General features: G+C 42.2%; 1 protein-coding gene across 2 annotated transcripts in view; it reads left to right on the top strand.

Moving 5' to 3' along the window:
- The window catches only part of ARHGAP25 (Rho GTPase activating protein 25), a 230216-nt gene that overhangs the window by 101221 nt on the left and 112066 nt on the right, over nt 1-16929 (top strand). Inside the window, exon 1 of one of the 2 annotated variants that reach the window (XM_089687213.1) lies at nt 13102-13220. The exons of the other annotated variant lie outside the window; for it this stretch is intronic. The gene's annotated coding sequence lies outside the window, so the exon portion shown is untranslated. Of the gene's footprint in view, nt 1-13101; nt 13221-16929 lie in introns of those variants that run through there. 2 annotated transcript variants of the gene reach the window in all.

Raw genomic sequence — 16929 nt, 5'->3', positions numbered from 1 at the left:
GAACAGATCAATGTCTTCAGGTACGTCTTTGGCATTAACTCCCTTCCAAGTAAGAGTCATAATGGGGGCCACCAAGGTGGAATAGTAGTTAATAAATTGACAATAATAATAGGAGAATTCCAAGAATTCTTACACTGCTGGGTAGGGGCCAATCCAATACTGTAGACACTTTTGTAGGAGTCCATGTGCAAATAATGTGATGGTGTATCCTAGGAATAGCTCTTCAGGAACTTCAAAGAAACATTTCTCCAGGTCCGTGTAAAGCTTGCTTCAGGACAGTAGAGATATGACAATGATGAGATGAGAAGTCCAGAATATCATTCAAGTATACCATCACAAACTTGTAGAGTAGATCTCTGCTTTTCAATCATCTCCAGCATGGATTCTGATGAGATTGTAAACTTCCCTAAGGTCTAGTTTTGAAAAAATATAGGCCCCAAGGCGACAGTCGAAGAGTTCACTGATGAGTGGGAGAGGATATCTCTTCTTAATAATGATGCTATTTTCTCTGCAATAGTTAATGCAAGGGGACAGAGAGGAGGTGAGTGCATCCACATAGAGGTGTAGAACCTGGGGTTAAACCAATTTGACAGTTCTAGAGCCTATGGGAAGTAAGGCAGTCAGCCCTTTTCTGGCATAAAACATCCCTGGAGTCAGCATTGACTGCTCCTTCTAAGGAGAAAAATGAACATCAGAATGTGACCTTATATACACAGCCGGAGAAACAAGAAGCACCCCAAAAATCAACTGCCCCTCCACCTTGTGGATGAAAGGAGAGTAAGCCCACTGCCATGGGACTCCCAAGACTATGGAGATGGAAAATGAAAGGAAGAATCAGGAAGAACATTTCCTCGTGATGAAGTAAGCCAAATGACAGCTGGAGTAAAACAGTCTTCCAGAGTGTTGCAGAGCACAAGCAAACCGTGCACGAGCCTGATTTAGTAATGCATCACAGAATTGTCTAGCATGTTAACCTTTTCTGTGGAAACCAATAGAACAGAGTGTAATGGTGGTGGTCAATTTTACCAGTAAATGTAGTAGTTCCCTATGCGCATTCCACTCATTTAACTTACTAAGGCGTCCTCAGAGACTGGGTCACACCAGAGGTGGACCTGGAATGTACTCTGTACTAACATAGTACACAAAGGTTTGGGAACAACCACAAGCAGAGCCCAAAGCCGGAAGGCTCTCACAAATGGAGGCTTCAGAGACTGGGTTGCAGTAGAGGCTGTGCCACAACTCTGGACCCTGGGAGTGCTGTGAGGCTATGCAACCTAGTACCCAAAGGGTTTGGAAAATGCCACAAGCAGAGCCCAATGCCCACAGGTTTTATTCAAGTATAGCCACAATATTCCAGCAGGGCTTGGATAGCTGCCTAAAAAGTCCAGACCAGTAGTATGTACATGACGTCCTGATCGCAGCCAAAAAGAAATGTACAAAAAAATGAACTTTTAACCACTTGCCCCCCAGAGGATTTACCCCCCTTCCTAACCAGACCATTTTTGTGATACAGGGCAGTGTTATTTTAACTGACAATTGCGTGGTCATGCAACCCTGCACCCAAATGAAATGAATGTCCTTTTTTCCCACAAATAGAGATTTCTTTTGGTGGTGTTTGATTGCCTCTACGTTTTTTATTTCTTGCTCTCTAAACAAAAAAAGACAATTTTGAAAAAAAAAAAAAATATTTCTGACTATAAAACATATCCAGTAAAAAAATTTAAAAAATCAAAGTTCATCATAAATTTAGGCCAAAATGTATTCTGCTACATGTCTTTGCAAAAAAAAAATTCCAATATGTGTAAATTAATTGGTTTACATGAAAAGTATAGCGTCTACAAATGGCGGTATATATACTGGAATTTTTTTTTTATGCTAGTAATGGCGGTGATCAGCGACTTATAGCAGGACTGAGGAATTCCGACACTGGGGGGGAGCTGACTAATTGCCACTGACATCCCCAGTGACACTAATACAGTGATCAGTGCTAATAAAAAAACACTGACACTGTACTAATGACACTGGGCAGAAAGGGGTTAACATCTGGGGTGATGAAAGGGTTAACTGTGTGCTGTTTTACTTTGTCTGTGTGTGCTTTACTGTGTAAGCATGCTGCTTTGTATTGCTCTGCTAGGCAGAGCAATACAAAGCACCGTGCTCGTGCTGACAGGAGAGAGATCTGTATTGTATACATACAGACCTCTTCCCTGTCAGTGTTCCTCGGCAATCGCCAGGTAGTGCTGCTATAGGTAGGTTGGGAAGCAGTTAACTCTTCCATCAGCTCATCCCCCAGAATTACTGTATAACTTTTTGTGCCACTTGCCCCTCCCTATTAGATTGTAAGCTCTTATGTACAGGGCCCTCTTAACCCTCTTGTTTCTTTATTGTATTGTAACTGTACTGTCTCCATTTAGACTGCAACATGTTGCGCAAACTGTTGACACTATAAAAATCCTGTATTATAATAATGATAAAAATGGTTAAACCTCTTTCAGAGGATAAAAGATGTTCATCCTCCCAGGACAAATAACTAAAGCTTCATGGGAGTGGAGGTGTTATACCTGGTTGGTCAAAGGCTTTTCGTTTGTCAGTGTCCAATTCCTTCTTTAGGAAGCAGTATAACCCACTTGCGTCTAAATAATCATGTTCCTCTTAATGAACGAGAATTAAAAATACTTGTTTAAAAGATGTCACTGATGAGAGAGAATAAAGCAGTATTAAACCTAAAAGCAAACTTTTTTTATATTGCAGCTTACCCATTCTTAGATGTGTAGTGGTATTTGGATTTGTTTTGGATATACTATATTTTCAGATTGTTTTTCATAATCTTATACTCCTTTTTTTTAATCCATAGTACTCTGAGAATCCTGCATCAATTATTAAATGCTTATATACATTTTTTGTCATTTCAATATTTCTGCAGTTTTCAGTCTTGAATGGGAATTTAAGAATTTGTTGCTAACCTGTAGATTACAGGCTTTCTAGTAAACTAGCCTTTAAGACTACAGTAGATTCATCCAAAATTAAATATTGTACTTTCAGCATACTGGTTTGCATTTTGAGAACAATAGATTTTTTTTTTCATTGTATGATCATTGTTACTTTACCCATGTAGAATAACCACATCTCTTATCAGTAACGGAACTGATGATGAACAAACTACAAAGATGGCACAGATTACAATAAAGTAGCACAGTTTCTTAAATAGAAAATAGAGTGTTTTAATGAGCACATATTCTGAGGTCCACATTTTGTTATTGTATCAAATATGTAAATTTCTAGATTTGCCATTGAGCTCTCGGTGGCTCAGTGCAATCAATTAAAATTGCAAATTATGCATTTAAACACAATTCTTAAACCATTAACACACACTGGTAAGATTATTTTTGAATCATTATTCATGTTGAAAAAATCATTTCAATCAAGCCAGTCTCTTTCTCATATTTATTAACCGCTTGCCTACAGGGCACTTATACCCCCTTCCTACACAGGCCAGTTTTCAGCTTCCAGCGCTGTCGCACTTTGAATGCACGGTCATGCAACACTGTACCCATATGAAATTTTTAGCATTTTTTTGAGACAGACATAGCTTTCTTTTGGTGGTATTTAATCACCTCTGGGTTTTTTATTCTTTGTTAAACAAACCAAAAACAACTGAAAATTTTGAAAAGAATCCCAACGGTTTTTCTTAGTTTTTGTTATAAAATTTTGTAAATAAGCGATTTTTCTCCTTCACTGATGTGCGATAATGAGGCTGCACTGATGGGCACTGATAGGCTGCACTGATGGGCACTGATAGGTGGCACTGATGGGCACTGATGAGGAGGCACTAGTAGGAGGCACTGATGGGCATTGACAGGCATCACTGATGGGCACTGAAAGGCAGCACTCATATATGGCACTGATAGGCAGCACTGATAGGTGGCACTGATAGGCAGCACTAACTGACACTGATAGCCAACACTGAATGGCACTTGTCGGTGGAACTGACTGGCACTGTTATGCGGCACTGATAGGCAGCACTGATGGGCACTGATAGGCGGCACTGATGCGCACTGATAGGTGGCATTGATTGGCAGCACTGATAGGTGACACTGACAGGCATTGATAGGTGTCACTGACTGACACTGATAGGTGACACTGAAAGGCAGCTCAGATGGGCACTGATATGTGCATTGATGTGCACTGGTAGACACTGATATGTGGCATTGATGAGGCACTGATGGGCACTGGCAGGTGGCATTGATGAGCACTGATAGGTGGCATTGATGGGCACTGACAGGTGGCACTGCTGGGGCTACACTGATCATCAGTGCCCTGATCATCAGTGTACATGTCCCTGCCGAGGAATGCCGATTACCGGCTCTCCTCTCCTCACGAGCTGTCAGTGTGACAGCTCATGAGGAGAGAAATGCCGATAAGCAGCATTTCCCTATTTACATGCGATCGGCTGTGATTGGACACAGCTGGTCACATGACCGAGCCGACAACTTCGACTCTTTTCATTGATTGGTTATCCGCTGTGTCCGAGGGACACAGCACACCACCAATTGCTGCGTTGTGTGCTCCCGCTTGCGCGGTTAGAGTGGGGGGTCATCATATGACGTCCTCCCAGAATAAGAGAACCACCTTGCGTCTGTCATTACCTTATATGGTGGGCGGCAGGCGGTTAAAAAAGCATTGAAAGAAAAATACTGTTGTCCTTGATTGTACCACAGTAAAGTGGAGATGATAGGAGTGAGTATCCTCATTTCTAATTTGGTTCTATTTGTTCATATGAAGAAGTGGATTGATGCGGAGGGCAGATATATTTTTCTGCTGTGCACTTTGAATGGGTTTCACTGCAGTGTGCCCTACTCTCCGGAGGTCATTAAGCGTCTAGTACAATTTATGGCAATATACCCTAACGCTCCTTTATTGGCGTTTGGGGTTTATAACAGTTGTTTACTCCCTGCTCTGGATAAGTTGTCCCCGGGCAGTAGGGATAGACAGGTATCCTCCCTGCCTACCCCATTTGCTAATGTGCTGGCGGAGTTGGGCCTCCGGGATGTGTGGTGGGTGAAATATCCAACTGCAAAATGTTATTCTTGTCATTCTGCTACTCATGATGGGCTCTCACGAATAGATATGGGACTTGGTAATTCTGTTCTCATGCCATACGTGTTAGATGCCACCTACGAACCCAGAGCTCTGTCTGACCATGCCCCTTTTTGGGTTAAATTGCAGGTGCGATGTGCTCACTCTCGTCTGCTGTGGAAGATTAACCCATTTAGCTGACACTGTTCCCAGAGTCTGATTTGATATCGGGGGCATTATCTGATTTTCTACAGTGGAATGAGGGTCTGACTTCATCTGGTCCTTTTTGGGATTCCATGAAGGCTTTCCCAAGGGGTTTTATTATCCAAGAGACCTAAGCATAGATCCAGGGAGTTTGAGGATGTTCGATGTTCAACCGAGGGAAGTTTGGATGATCCTAGATCCAAGCCCCCACAACCGTCATTCTTGGAAGGATGCCCAGGCCCTTTATGAGTCAGTGCTTGCACAAATGGCTGACAAAAAGAGGTATTTTCTGCAGCAAAAATACTTGGAGGAGGGTGAGAGTACAGGACATCTTCTTGCTCTTGTGGCGAAATCACAACAAGAGGTGTCCATTTATAGATAGAATAGAGGATGTCAATGGAGAGATCTTCACGAGTCATGTGGACATACTTCGAGTTTTTCGTATGCTTCTAAAGTTGTTGCCACTCTCTCTGAGCTTATGCAATTTTTAGACTCCTGTCCTTTCCCTACTTTGTCTAAGGCTGAGCGGAGGGATTTAGATTCGCCAATAACCTTTGAGAAACTTTCTGAAGCTCCTAGTAATAAATACCCAGGTTCTGAGATATATAATAGGTATGGTGAGACGCTTCTCTTGGCCTTGCTTCCTGTGCTGAATGCTGCAATGGATGGGGGTGGTTTGCCCCCCTCAATGAATGAAGCCATTATTATAGTATTATTGAAGACGGGTAAAGATAAGTTAAAACCAGACTCCTACCAACCTATTTCCCACCTGAATACGGACGCTAAATTGCTGGCTCGGGTTCTGGCCTCTAGATTTGCGAGGGTCATGGTAAAATTGTGCAGAAAGATCAATCGGGGTTTATTCCTTCTAAAGCGACAGCAATTAATATTTGCAGACTTTTTCTGAACCTACAAATTCCAGTGAATAATCCTGTCTTTAGATGCTGCCAAGGCATTTGACAGTATGGAATGGACATACTTATGGGAAGTGTTGTCTAGATTTGGCATCGGACCAAAATTTATTCTGTGGGTGTGCATCCTATATGTGGCCCCTAGTGCCCGCATTTGTATTAATGGTGATCTGTCTGACTCGTTTTGGCTTCAGAGGGGGACGAGGCAGGGGTGTCCTTTCTTGCCCCTTCTGTTCACCTTGGCACTGGAACCCCTAGCGATATTGGTGTGACAATCTCTGGATATTGTAGGATTCAATAGGGGGGGTTCTCACTGAAAAGATATCCCTTTATGCAGATGACACGCTACTGTATTTGGGTGATACCTCCACATGCCTAGATTCTGTTATGTCCCTTATAGGTCATTTTGGCGGCTTTTCAGGTTTTAAAATGAACTGGCAGAAATTGGTGTTGATGCCCGTGGACCCTGTAGACCTCCCCCTTCCAGACTGTGCACAGCAAATACAAGTAGTGTCTACATTTAGGTACCTGGGAGTGGTAGTCTCTCCTGATCCAAGATAGTATCTATCTCTCAGTCTTTTATCTCTGCTCCACCAGCATAAGTTGAAGTGTAACAGTTGGTGTAAACTTCCTCTCTCTGTTGTGGGCAGGGTTAATCAAAATGGTTTGGTCTCCGCAACTTCTCTATGTATTCCATAATTCTTCTGTATGGATTCCTAAAATATGGTTTTATCCTATAGAAACCCAGTTTAGGTGCCTCATTTGGAAAAAACAGTTGGCTCAGATAAAATTGTCCACGTTACAATATGGTAAGGATTCTGGGGGGCTAGCAGTTTCCGAGCCTAGACTATATTTTCTAGCGGCCCAACTACAGCATCTAGCTTGCTGGGATTTACTTGACACTGCAGATCCTATTATGGGCTTAATTTCCCTTCCTGATCCCACCCTCTCGGCTCTCTCTCATCTTGAAATGGCTTTGCCGGTCCTTCCGTCTCTGGCTCCTATTGCGGATCTTTTAAGGCGAGTGTGGGGGGTGTGAAGACATCTTTTCATGTCACTGGGTGTCTTCCCAGTACCCCTTTATGGTGTAACAAAAATTATTTATTTACTTCAGGTACTTATATAGCGCTGTCAATTTACACAGCGCTTTACATATATATATATTGTACATTCACATCAGTCCCTAACCCTCAAGGGGCATACAATCTAAGGTCCCTAACTCACATTCATACATACACATACTAGGGCCAATTTAAACAGGATCCAATGAACCTACCAGCATGTCTTTGGAGTGAGGGAGGAAACCCACGCAGGCACAGGGAGAACATGCAAACTCCAGGCAGGTGGAGCCGTGGCTGGGATTACGCAGAATTAGTTAAATTGGAGGGTTTTCACAGTTGGAGGGAGCAGGGTTTGAGATTTATAGCTCAGTTGTAATCTGGGGAGGTTCTAAAGGCCTTTTCACAATTGCAAACTGAATTTGCACTTATCCATAAGCAATTTTACCAGTATCTTCAGCTACGACATGCTGTGGAAGCCCAGTTTCTACCAGTTACTCAGGCGACACATACAAAGGGCTTGATTTCTCGCATCTACTCCAAGTTGTTGGCCACTGTGCAGGATCACGCTAGTCTCCGTGGTAGGGCTTAGTGGACCCGGGACGTCAAGGAGATTGCCAGAGATGCCTGGGATGCTACCCTGGAGTCTGTACCTGTGGTATCTCTTTCTCCCTCCCATAAGTTGTCCCAATTGTTTATTCTCCATCGGGCATATGGGACCCCTGTGCAATTATACTGATGGAGTAGGCGAGACTCCCCTGATTGCCCAAGATGCAGGGTCCAGCAGGGTGACTTTATCCACATGCTCTGACGATGCCCAAAGCTGTCTAGATATTGGCGTGAGGTCCTTCAGATAATTTCCCTAGTGTCACAATATACTGTTTCTCAGGATCCATGACCTTGTCTGCTAGGAGCTTTGGATCAGGAGCTGTTACAACCTGGAGTATATATTATGGTATCTAGGCTTCTATATCTGGCTAGAAAATTAATTGCACAGTAATAGCTGTCTTCTGCCCCACCAACTAAAAAGCAATGGATAGATTATGTTAACTTGCTACTCCTACGGGAGAAGCTCACATATCAACATCGCAATGCTCACCGCAAATTTCAGCTTGTGTGGCAGGGTTGGCTGGATGTATCTGGGATTGCTCCTTCTCAATTGTTAGTAGATAGGCTTTTGGAGGTGTGACATTTTATTATACAGCAGTTAACTCCATCTTTCCCTCAGGGTGTGCTCCCATATACCCATAGTCCTTTTTATGATGTCTCAGAGGTGAACTAGTTACTGATTACTTGTTTGTGGTTTTGTTTTTTTTTATGTTACGCATTGTCAAGTTGGTCATAAATCCTTATGTTTTCGATTCTGTTTAGTCAATGCTCTGGTCTTTTTATATGTCACTGGATCTGTGTGTCCAAATTTGTAACACTATGTATGATTCTGATTATACATTCATGTTTTCAATGATTCTGTAATCACTGTTCCACTTTTCAATTTCCTTGACAATAAAAGTTGTTTGGATTGAAAAAAAAAAAGTGGAGATGATATAAATCTAAAACTTCAGAATCTTATTATGTATTAAGACAAGAAATAGATGTTAAAATGTGTTTTAATTATCTACTTCTGGTATCTGACTTATATATAGCTAACGGGGCTGTATATGCCAATTTTTGTTGCCCACAAAGTCTTCCACTTGGCCATCCTGGCAAATTTCAGATCTGCCAGCCAGTCAATGCTCTGCTCCTTACTCACTATTTAGAGCAGAACAAGTCCACAGATACTCAACCTCCCCTTGCTCCCTCACCAGCACTGAAGCCTTCTCCTTGTCTTTTTCTGGGTGTTAGATCTTCAGTTGTCTTGAATGGGCGGTGGGAAATGACATAAAAGCTGTGCATGCACATGGGAGTTCATTCATTCCAGCACCAAGGTGTACCAAGAAAATAATCTGAGCTGTGCATGCGCAGCTCAGTGTACATTTTAAAGACAATTGCAAGTAGGCTGGTAAGTTTATTGTATTCCAGAAGAGACATTACACATCGCCTCTCCAATAAAGAGCCTACCCATTAGCAATTTTGTATTTGTACTCTTTAGTTCCACTTTAATACATACACAGTTCTGGCAACCTCATTATTTTACTTGAAAAAAGTTTAAAGTGTATGTACAGCAAACATTTTTTTCATGTTTTGGATAAGGAAAAAGTAAAAACTGCCAGGTTATTTTACTGCTACCATTGGGGAAATTTACCTTCACTTCTTGTCTTGAAAACACAAAAGTGAGGGAAATTCCCATCTTAGACAGTTGTCCCTGGAACAAATGTTATTGTTAGATTTCCCCTCACCTCTTGTTCTGTGGACAACTCTAAAATTTTAGATTTCACTACACTTCCTTTGACAATGATCACCAGTACAAACAGAGTGATAAATTTCCCCAATGGAGACTCTGACAACAATAAAACCTTGACAAAAGGTGTAATCCTTTCCCAGTCTATCCAAAACTACAAAAATAAAAGTTTTGCCTAGATTCCACTGTAAAACCTATGCTTTCAGGTCTTTATTTTAAAACAGGCAACAGGAAGTCACAAGACTGCTCCAGCTGCTGATGAGAAAAGGTCTATGTGGAATTTGATGACCTAGAGTGGGATACACGAGAATGGGTGAAAGTATATGAAGATTTTACAGCCTTTTTTGTGGAGTTCCAGCTGGTCTGGGTGAAACGAAAAGACCCCAACCAGGCTCAGGGATCAAAGGTCAAGCAAGTCCAGTGGCCTGCCTTGGCTTTCAAGCCCCTGGTTGGAAAAGGTGCATACAACTCAATTACCGCAATAGAATTTTTAGTGGAGAGACATCTGGAGTTTGCAACCGAAGATAGTGCCTTTCAGCCCTATCAGGAGTTTGACTGTCCGAGCTGCGATGTCACTCCCGCACGTGCACTCAAGAATCACTGCCACGGCAGAGATCTCTGAAGGGAAGCCAGTCATGTTTAAGGAGGACAGAGCCATGCTTAATATGTGAGTGAGCAGAGAACAGGAACAGACCACACTCCAGAAGGAATCCTGGATTAAACCTTAAGAGGGGTTATCTCTTACATGCGCATATTGATTGTACATTTGGTGAGTGCGCAGTCTTTTAGTAGTTTGGATATCACCACCTTTTGAATTTACCACAGAGATCTCTGTGACCCTCTCAGCACTTAACCCACTGGGATATTGTGGACTGGGCACTCACAATCATTACCGATTAGTCACGATGCAGTGACGGGAATAGCATATATGTGGACTATATCTTTGCACTTTATTGTTATTTGCACCATGGTATGTTATGTACAGTTTTAATAATAATTTGTGTACACCGAGACACTTGATTTTAAGCATTTCAAGCACTTTCTTTATGTTATACGCATTATTTATGATCTTCCAGCGCGGCACCCTCTGCTTATATAGGTCTTTATTTTAGATTTTCAAGTTCAAAAGGAATCAAAAGTGAATATATAAAGCCAACGCAAGTTTTACTTACCTAAGTCCACCATCTAGGACCCTCCACAGTTTCTGGATGAGGGGTTGGGGACAATAATCCAGCACTGCATATGTGCCAGTCCCTCCATATTGACATAACTGCTGAGACTTCTGTTGGATCTAGGGAGGATCGTACAGTTGGACAGCCAATAGGAAGTTATGTGGATACCTGAGGAAGGACCCCCTTTACTTGTGCACAGGACAAAAGTCGGGCCTGGAATGTCATCTGACCACGAAAATAGTAAACGAGTAAATGGGGTATTTAGGTGGTTTGGTTTTCTATGCCAGTGATTAATCAGTGGGAGTTGGCAGAGCCTCGAGATCAACTTTAGAGGTAAACTCCAGACAGATATAAAATGCACAAACAAACATAGCTCTGTGATTAATAACATATTCCTAAATGTATTTTCTTTAACTGCACAGCAAAGCTCGGGCTGGGAGAAGAACAAGCAACAAAAGGATTTGGTTAGTTGTACTGAAATGCAAGGAGAATGCTGATAGGTCACTGCAGCCTCCTACTTCTCCTTTCATGGTCCAATTACAGGGTGGGGAGGAAATTTACAAGTTTTATTGAACTGCGGCAGAGAAAAATGAGGTCTTGTGCCCTGCCAGACAGAGCTGTGCTGTGTGGCAGGAATGTATAAATCTCAAAACTGAATAAATAGAAATCCAACTGTAGCAGGCTCCTTGTACAAGAGGATTCAGAAGGAATCACATGTTCAGCAGTCAGTCCTTTCTCTCTCTCTCCTGTTTGTAAAACCTGGGCATTCTGCCAAGTTCATGACTCATCCACTACACAGCAAAGAACGCTGGGAGGGGGAGGAAGCAGGAAGTGAAGGGGAGAACAGAGAGACACGAGGCTGGAGAAAAGACAGGGACATGTGGAGCCCGTCCAAGGAGAGGAGGAGGCACTACAGCACCCAGCGCGGATAGAGGGACCCTGCTGTGTGTTCAGAGTCTGGTTAGCTGTCCCCCTGGAGAGAGTAAGACACACCATTCACACTTTGCATATAGACTGGGACATCCGCACCCCACTGCTGGGATCTCACCCATCCGGGGCCCTGTGCAAACCACAGATCCCCCTGCCTGCTTTGCCCCTCACCACCAGTGTAATTGAGACTGTCTGCCCCGGGGACTGACACATACTGGGAGATTGCATCCTGCGACTGCCCCTGGTCTTGGGGTGCTTTGTGTTGCGTTTAGACACTGAGGTTGGACCCTCTCAGCCCAGAAACCTAGTAAAATTGGATGTAATCCACACCAGCTGAAACTCCAAAGAAGCCTTCAGCTGCTATTTACTTCATTGTAAGGACCCAACGTGCACCAACTAGAGCTCCACCGTTACAAGGACTGAAGTGGGGGAATCTGGCTTAGTAGCCTTATTAGAGGTACCTCTTTATTGCATCCTGTTCTGACTCTGAGGTGATTTTTGGCTAACGCCCCTCAGAAGCAGAATCATACCCCGGTGTGGGTAATACATTTCATTGATAGAGCATAAGTACGTTTATTCGTTCGATATCAGTTGTATTCTGCTTAAAGTGCGGCTCTGCCATCCGGAGACTCTTGGCTGTGAAGCCCTCTAGTGGCAGACCAAATTTACTGCATTGCATAAAAGAAGAAAAGTAAGTTTGGAAGTTGAAAGGGGAACCCCACCCCTTTACACTGCATTTCATTCTCCATAAAATTGTTCTTGTTTCATTTAACCCTGTGTCAGCAAATTTCTTGGCGGGGTATTTGCTATTCATTACCAGTTGTGCCAGAGGGATTGGGTTTGCTTAGGGTTGGATCTATTGAGCGCAGGACCCATAATATATTCCAGCTTGTCCCAAGGGGCAGTGCTACACGTGGCAGATAAAACAACATTCTTACAGGTTTTTGATCTGTGTATTTAGCTGTCTGCCTACAATCCAGCTTTCAATTGATTTAGAGTCCAGGGGTGTCCGAACTATGGCTCCCAAGCTGTTGAAGTACTACAAGTCCCATCATGGCTCTGCCTCTGGGTGTCTTGCCTGTGGATGTCAGAGTCTTGCAAGGCCTCATGGGACTTGCAGTTCCTCAACACCTGGAGGGCCATAGTTTGGACATCCCTGATGTAGACATTAGCAAATCTGTTTACCCAGTTTGAGACTCAACACAATTACATTGATTCACTTGGAGGGGACATACATAATATTTGCGGTTCTTCTGACTGTAGATCATGCCTGCTTCTGTCATTGACAGATGCAGCAAGTGTTAGGCAGATGTGTCGTCTATACCTCTGGCCGGTAGATGTCACTTCTTACAGTTGTCACATGTATAATATTTTCTGTACACTGATAGTTCCTGTTTGATATACTCAGAAGGCTTGAACTTGTTAATAAAGCACTCTATAACTACTCTACGTCTCAGACTACAGGACACAACCAGATTGATGACAAGGATGGGACTTCTATAGCAGTCTGCGCCTTTTCTTCTACACCATGGTGAGCCTACAATGCCTTTTACTGCTTGGATTAGTATGTTTGAGGCTTACATACCTGCTGCTAACCAGGAGGTCTTAGCGATCTTTACATATTCACTGCCTGGGAATATAAGGGGAGCATATTTTCTGAACTCTGCCAGCAGCAGATGACACTTGTTATACAAGTCTCACTGCATTAGAGAACTGCTTCATGCCTGAAGCTTGAAGTTCTGCAATGTGGTTGCAAAACATTGTATATTCCGGGAATGTGGACAGCACAGAGGTGAAGAGGTTTGGTTGTTACCTGTAAGTGTTTACCACGTGTAAGGATTGGTAAACTGCAATATAATAGAAATATAAAATTTGTTTTTGGGTTTAATACTACTTTAACCACTTCAATACCAGGCAATTTTACCCCCTTGCAGTCCAGACAATTTTCAGCGCTCTTGCACTGTGAATGACAACAATTGCGCAGTCATGAAACTCTGTACCCAAACTAAATTGTTAGCATTTTGTTCACACAACTGGACCTTTCTTTTATCGGTATTTCATCACCACTTGTTTTTTTATTTTTTGCTATATTAACAAACAAAATCTGAAAATGTAGAAAAAAAACCTACATTTTTCTGTTATAAAATCTTGCAAATAAATAAATGTCCTTCATAAATTTAGGCCAAGATGTATTCTGTCACATTTCTTTGGTGAAACTAACACAAATCAGTATTTATTATTTAGTCTGTAGAAAAGTTATAGAGTTCACAAACTATGGGATATACAGCATCTGAAAATCAATCAGTCCTGAAGTACTAGCAGCCAATTTAATTTCTTGAGGCCCAAAAATGACAGAACAGTACAGGTATCCCCCAAACGACCCCTTTTTCCAAGGTATTTAGTAAGGGGTATGGCAAGTTTTTTGAAGTTGTAATTTTTTGTCATAATTTATTAGAAAATGAAGAAATTAAAAAAAAAATTCACAATTTCTTTTTTTACATAGTCACCAGAGCAGTACAGTATGATCATATAACTGGTGTGGCGGTGATCAGGGACACTGACTGGAGACAGTACGAAAAAAAAAACATTTACAATTTTTAAACATTTTTTATTACATTTAAAAAAAAACATTTTTTAGATTTTTTTTTTCACAACACACTGACCAGAGTAGTTTAATATTACCATAGTAACATTGTACTACTCCGGGGAAGTGATCCATATTTTTATTTTCACATTATGATTGCTTATAGCAAAGAATTTCATTGCTATAAGCAAGCATTTAACTGAATGAAATCAATTCATTTAGGTTTTTTTGTTGTGATTAGCTGTGATTGGCCACAGCTAATCACATGACACAGATGGGCCGTAATTGACTCAGTCTGTACCATGTGATTACTGTGACCAATCACAGCTAGTGACACAATTGTATACAATGTATGGCATGAAAGGAAGCCATCCATTGTTTACAATTGTCATGTGACCTGCTGTGATTGGTCACAGTGGTCACATGGTACTGGCAATGGTCCAGTACAAAGATCTGTCATTGGCTGTGTCCGAGAGACACAGCCAGTGACAGATCCCTCCACAGCGCGGCCCCGCAGGCACGCACAAAGTGAAATCTGGGAGAACATCATATGACGCCCACGAGGATCGGTGAGAGTCCCGCTCAGCCATCATTTTGGTATTGGCTGGGCAGGAACTGGTTAACTCTAGCAAATGCAATTACAATTTTCAGCCAAAGCCAAACTGCTAGGCTGAGGTAAAAACCCTCAGTCCACCCCTGGTCAGGGGACTACTGGCACCATACAGGCTTTGAATTCAGAATCTGCCTCTCATAAGGTCCAATACAAAGGTACAACAAGATATTAATTTAAAGTGCCGCTGAAGGTGCGGTTCAACATAGAACATTGAAAACTATGCTGTATGCTCTGTAAAAGATGCCTGTGCCATAAATGCAGCAATATGGGATATTTTGAAAAAATCTGCCATGCGACAGTCCCAGGGTTACAAATAAGATAAGTTCTGTAGGTTTGTTCTCAAATTGAATTTGTATGTAAGTTGGAACAGATACATTTTTTAAGTGTAACTTCAGCCAAAAAAATAATTTTTAAGTTTTGGATAGCATAGGGAAGGGTTAACTGGCCCTGCAGTGATGTAGGATTGCCGACAGGTCCATCGGACAGTAGGTGGCAGCATGTGAGTAGCAAGATGGCTGCCCAGTAGTTTCTGGGACCAACGTGACGTCAGGCTGCCTTCACTCTTAAGTATGAGTCGCATGTAAATCGGATGTTTTTAACTCGGGGACTTCCTGTACTTCTATTGCTGGACGGTTTCTATCAGCCACTCCTCCTCTCTTCCAGGTGAAAGAAAAAAACATGCCTTGAAGACTGCTGGGATGTATGACATCATTATAGCCTAGGCCAGAAACCAGGAAGCAACTGAAGAAATTTTTAAAAAAAGCTAAAACTATATACCAAGGCTAGTAGAATAAGGATTAAAAATAGCTAATGTTGATCGAAAGAGTAAAGTTCTGCTTAAAAGCTAAATTCCAGGAATTATTTTTTTAAACTTACATTTGTCCAGCTTAGTTACCTCTAATTCCTCATATTTCACATCCGGAGGGCCTCTGAGAATTTCACTATAGCAGCCTGTGCTACATATCATCAGCGCTGGTCTCTTTGGGTGCTGCTCAAGCAACTTGCCAACTGTAGAATGAACACAGGATGTTGCCCACTTGGCATTTTCACTATTCAGAAATATCTTGTATTTTTTCCAATGAATATAAGGCGATCCCTGATTGGATGATGCAGAGATCATGACATAATCCACCCTTGCTGTCTGCCACATTCAATCAGAGAATGACTTATACTCATTGGAAAACATAAAAGATGTTCTTAAATGGTGGAGGTGCCTGTGTTCACTATGCGGGTGGCAAATCACTCTATCAGTTCCCAAAATAGACCAGCACAATAGATGTGAGATATAAAGAATTAGTAACCATACTGGACCAATGCAAGTTTAAAAAAATAATGGAGTTATGTTTTAAGAAATTACTAGAGCAATCTCGTGTTGCATGCCCAGTACAGGTACAGTTACGGGACATTCTTCAAAGCAAACGGCCAATTTCAGAAAATAAACTGAGCCCTCTTCTACAACTTTATTACAGCATTAGACATGGACTGACCGTAGTTAATACTTATATTGTCCAAGGACCTCATAGCTTACTTGTAGTCAGGGGCAGACTGACAACTCATGGGGTCCCCCGGGCAATAAGGGATCATGGGGCCCCTGTGTCCTTGCCCACACTCAAAGCACAAACAGAAAAGCCTATAAAAAGTACCAGGGGCATTTCATGGGGCCCCCTACTGACCCCGGGCCCTCGGGGATTTGCCCGAGTGCTCGAATGGTCAGTCCGCCCCTGCTTGTAGTGTGACTGTGCATTTTAAATATGTTCTTGATGTATTTTTCATACTGCTGCATTTTTTGTAGGGAGAGGCGACTGCTGAATTCACATGGCATCGGTATTCCTACCAATGCTAATGTGACAGTTTCAGCTCTTAGGGATGGTAGTTAAGGATTCAGCACCAGCCAGCATCCTGACAACCAGTGACTCATCACTGCCTTGCTCATTTAGCCAGGGATTCCCAGATGACAGGTGAATATAAACAAAGGAGATGGGACATTTAAAAGCAAAAAAAAGGCATTGGGGTTCCTCTACAATCTATACCATACCCTTTGGG

The sequence above is a fragment of the Staurois parvus genome, unplaced genomic scaffold (genome assembly GCF_062004578.1).
Source record: "Staurois parvus isolate SC_StPar_1 unplaced genomic scaffold, SC_StPar_1.0 ptg000420l, whole genome shotgun sequence".
Taxonomy (NCBI): domain Eukaryota; kingdom Metazoa; phylum Chordata; class Amphibia; order Anura; family Ranidae; genus Staurois; species Staurois parvus.
This window is presented reverse-complemented; position numbering and strand designations above follow the sequence as displayed.